At 40.0% G+C, this 5,000-nt stretch overlaps 3 non-coding genes across 3 annotated transcripts; all 3 read right to left on the reverse strand.

The window, feature by feature from the left end:
• Positions 1–1,580: 1,580 nt before the first annotated feature.
• Positions 1,581–1,653, reverse strand: TRNAR-CCU (transfer RNA arginine (anticodon CCU)). The gene has a single exon. It is a non-coding gene; the product is annotated as a tRNA-Arg (tRNA).
• Positions 1,654–3,168: 1,515 nt separating this feature from the next.
• Positions 3,169–3,241, reverse strand: TRNAR-CCU (transfer RNA arginine (anticodon CCU)). Its single transcript has one exon. It is a non-coding gene; the product is annotated as a tRNA-Arg (tRNA).
• Positions 3,242–4,756: 1,515 nt separating this feature from the next.
• Positions 4,757–4,829, reverse strand: TRNAR-CCU (transfer RNA arginine (anticodon CCU)). The gene has a single exon. It is a non-coding gene; the product is annotated as a tRNA-Arg (tRNA).
• Positions 4,830–5,000: the final 171 nt, after the last annotated feature.

Here is a 5,000-nt window from a genome sequence, read left to right on the forward strand (position 1 = left end):
ATGGGACTCGAACCCACAATCCCTGGCTTAGGAGGCCAGTGCCTCATCCATTAGGCCACTGAGGCACACATGCATAGCTCTTTTCTAAAGGCGTTATTTAAATGTATTCTATGGTCAGACACCGGTGTGTGCACACAGGGCATTTCTCACTTCTCTCTATAAGTAAACTTCCCTTTTTCATCCTCTTCCATCCCCGACTTTAACGCTCTCTTCTATGCTATAATGGAGACTTTGCAATTTTAGCAAGTGGAGAGAAATTGGAGAACCACTTTCGACTCCACACTTCTTCTTCACTTACTTCTTTTCTCAATATACTGGGCTTAGAAAATGGTATCAAGCCATCCTTATCATCAGTAGGACACGGAAAGAGGCACTAAGTCTCCTAACCAAGTTCAACCACACTCTGCAACTTAACCATTGCACTACAAATTAGGCAATGGGGGCATCAGCAAAGGCAGCCAATGTGCCGATCCTTTATACATTTTGTGTAGTACTTTTCTTACTCGGAGGCAAAATCAGCACTTTAACTGCCCAAATCATACAGATTTTACACATGTACCACTCTATGCACACATAGGCACACACCTTGCAGTTCTTCTACACACACTTAAGCTAAAAGCCCATTCTGTCACGTCAAAATTCTGCAAACCTATTACATATTCAGTGCGTCAGCATAGAAGCACTTTTTAATGCCACTAAAATGCACAAGTAGTTAGACTGAAGATGCAACCTGAATGAGTTTACAGTATGTACTCCACTTTATTAATGATTAGTAATGAGAAAGTGAGGACTACAAGAGTATTGGAAAAGACTTTTTCCACTCTGCATGTAAAGCAGATTATGTGACCATTGGCCAAAAACAACTACGAAGGGACTCGAACCCTCAACCTTCTGATCCGAAGTCAGACGCCTTATCCATTAGGCCACGCGGTCATCCGTTCACCTGAGATGATTTTTATCATGTAGGTGGTATGCATGGATGGAGAACATATTATTGAAAGGTATTCAGGTTTACATCCCATAGTGTTCTTTCAGCTCTTTTCGCTGGAAGCACTTTTTTGGAATCTATATATTGAGAATTTTATGAGTACGATATGCTTTTGTTTTCATTTTTGCATACAAACCTCTTTCCTCATGAGTTTAAAGCTCATTTGTATGCTCTACATAGCTCTGGACGTTTCCAGACGTGGAGTGAAACTGTTTTGAAAGTAGTACAAATTGCTCCTTCCTGCATATGCTAATTTTTCACATTCACATAGTTTGTATACGTTTTATGAATCCTGGCTTGACCTATTCAAGTAGCTGAAAGCCTGTCACCACCTCTAGAAACAAGATTCACACCAATCCAATTCAAATCATTTTTTCCAAAAGAATATGTTCTGGCCGGTCGAAAATGCATCTCACAAAAATAGGCATTTAAAAATCTACTTTGCAGTTTCAGAACACTAACATGACTGTGAAGTGTACACAAGTAAAATCTGACAGTTTCAAAGTACCTAATCCCTCATAAACTTCCGAGAGGAAGCATGTAATAAATCTACCTAATTTTCTGGAAAAGAAAGAGGGAGGATTTTTGTTATCACCTCAGATGGGACTCGAACCCACAATCCCTGGCTTAGGAGGCCAGTGCCTTATCCATTAGGCCACTGAGGCACACATGCATAGCTCTTTTCTAGAGGCATTATTTAAATGTATTCTATGGTCAGACACCGGTGTGTGCACACAGGGCATTTCTCACTTCTCTCTATAAGTAAACTTCCCTTTTTCATCCTCTTCCATCCCCGACTTTAACGCTCTCCTCTATGCTATAATGGAGACTTTGCAATTTTAGCAAGTGGAGAGAAATTGGAGAACCACTTTCGACTCCACACTTCTTCTTCACTTACTTCTTTTCTCAATATACTGGGCTTAGAAAATGGTATCAAGCCATCCTTATCATCAGTAGGACACGGAAAGAGGCACTAAGTCTCCTAACCAAGTTCAACCACACTCTGCAACTTAACCATTGCACTACAAATTAGGCAATGGGGGCATCAGCAAAGGCAGCCAATGTGCCGATCCTTTATACATTTTGTGTAGTACTTTTCTTACTCGGAGGCAAAATCAGCACTTTAACTGCCCAAATCATACAGATTTTACACATGTACCACTCTATGCACACATAGGCACACACCTTGCAGTTCTTCTACACACACTTAAGCTAAAAACCCATTCTGTCACGTCAAAATTCTGCAAACCTATTACATATTCAGTGCGTCAGCATAGAAGCACTTTTTAATGCCACTAAAATGCACTAGTAGTTAGACTGAAGATGCAACCTGAATGAGTTTACAGTATGTACTCCACTTTATTAATGATTAGTAATGAGAAAGTGAGGACTACAAGAGTATTGGAAAAGACTTTTTCCACTCTGCATGTAAAGCAGATTATGTGACCATTGGCCAAAAACAACTACGAAGGGACTCGAACCCTCAACCTTCTGATCCGAAGTCAGACGCCTTATCCATTAGGCCACGCGGTCATCCGTTCACCTGAGATGATTTTTATCATGTAGGTGGTATGCATGGATGGAGAACATATTATTGAAAGGTATTCAGGTTTACATCCCATAGTGTTCTTTCAGCTCTTTTCGCTGGAAGCACTTTTTTGGAATCTATATATTGAGAATTTTATGAGTACGTTATGCTTTTGTTTTCCTTTTTGCATACAAACCTCTTTCCTCATGAGTTTAAAGCTCATTTGTATGCTCTACATAGCTCTGGACGTTTCCAGACGTGGAGTGAAACTGTTTTGAAAGTAGTACAAATTGCTCCTTCCTGCATATGCTAATTTTTCACACTCACATAGTTTGTATACGTTTTATGAATCCTGGCTTGACCTATTCAAGTAGCTGAAAGCCTGTCACCACCTCTAGAAACAAGATTCACACCAATCCAATTCAAATCATTTTTTCCAAAGGAATATGTTCTGGCCGGTCGAAAATGCATCCCACAAAAATAGGCATTTAAAAATCTACTTTGCAGTTTCAGAACACTAACATGACTGTGAAGTGTACACAAGTAAAACGGGACAGTTTCAAAGTACCTAATCCCTCATAAACTTCTGAGAGGAAGCATGTAATAAATCTACCTAATTTTCTGGAAAAGAAAGAGGCAGGATTTTTGTTATCACCTCAGATGGGACTTGAACCCACAATCCCTGGCTTAGGAGGCCAGTGCCTTATCCATTAGGCCACTAAGGCACACACGCATAGCTCTTTTCTAGAGGCATTATTTAAATGTATTCTATGGTCAGACACCGGTGTGTGCACACAGGGCATTTCTCACTTCTCTCTATAAGTAAACTTCCCATTTTCATCCTCTTCCATCCCCGACTTTAACGCTCTCTTCTATGCTATAATGGAGACTTTGCAATTTTAGAAAGTGGAGAGAAATTGGAGAACCACTTTCGACTCCACACTTCTTCTTCACTTACTTCTTTTCTCAATATACTGGGCTTAGAAAATGGTATCAAGCCATCCTTATCATCAGTAGGACACGGAAAGAGGCACTAAGTCTCCTAACCAAGTTCAACCACACTCTGCAACTTAACCATTGCACTACAAATTAGGCAATGGGGGCATCAGCAAAGGCAGCCAATGTGCCGATCCTTTATACATTTTGTGTAGTACTTTTCTTACTCGGAGGCAAAATCAGCACTTTAAGTGCCCAAATCATACAGATTTTACACATGTACCACTCTATGCACACATAGGCACACACCTTGCAGTTCTTCTACACACACTTAAGCTAAAAACCCATTCTGTCACGTCAAAATTCTGCAAACCTATTACATATTCAGTGCGTCGGCATAGAAGCACTTTTTAATGCCAGTAAAATGCACAAGTAGTTAGACTGAAGATGCAACCTGAATGAGTTTACAGTATGTACTCCACTTTATTAATGATTAGTAATGAGAAAGTGAGGACTACAAGAGTATTGGAAAATACTTTTTCCACTCTGAATGTAAAGCAGATTGTGTGACCATTGGCCAAAAACGACCATGAAGGGACTCGAACCCTCAATCTTCTGATCCGAAGTCAGACGCCTTATCCATTAGGCCACGCGGTCATCCGTTCACCTGAGATGATTTTTATCATGTAGGTGGTATGCATGGATGGAGAACATATTATTGAACGGTATTCAGGTTTACATCCCATAGTGTTCTTTCAGCTCTTTTCGCTGGAAGCACTTTTTTGGAATCTATATATTGAGAATTTTATGAGTACGATATGCTTTTGTTTTCCTTTTTGCATACAAACCTCTTTCCTCATGAGTTTAAAGCTCATTTGTATGCTCTACATAGCTCTGGACGTTTCCAGACGTGGAGGGAAACTGTTTTGAAAGTAGTACAAATTGCTCCTTCCTGCATATGCTAATTTTTCACACTCACATAGGTTGTATAAGTTTTATGAATCCTGGCTTGACCTTTTCAAGTAGCTGAAAGCCTGTCACCACCTCTAGAAACAAGATTCACACCAATCCAATTCAAATCATTTTTTCCAAAAGAATATGTTCTGGCCGGTCGAAAATGCATCTCACAAAAATAGGCATTTAAAAATCTACTTTGCAGTTTCAGAACACTAACATGACTGTGAAGTGTACACAAGTAAAATCTGACAGTTTCAAAGTACCTAATCCCTCATAAACTTCCGAGAGGAAGCATTTAATAAATCTACCTAATTTTCTGGAAAAGAAAGAGGGAGGATTTTTGTTATCACCTCAGATGGGACTCGAACCCATAATCCCTGGCATAGGAGGCCAGTGCCTTATCCATTAGGCCACTGAGGCACACATGCATAGCTCTTTTCTAGAGGCATTATTTAAATGTATTCTATGGTCAGACACCGGTGTGTGCACACAGGGCATTTCTCACTTCTCTCTATAAGTAAACTTCCCATTTTCATCCTCTTCCATCCCCGACTTTAACGCTCTCTTCTATGCTATAATGGAGACTTTGCA

Source organism: Triturus cristatus, chromosome 4_1 (assembly GCF_964204655.1).
Source record: "Triturus cristatus chromosome 4_1, aTriCri1.1, whole genome shotgun sequence".
Lineage (NCBI taxonomy): Eukaryota > Metazoa > Chordata > Amphibia > Caudata > Salamandridae > Triturus > Triturus cristatus.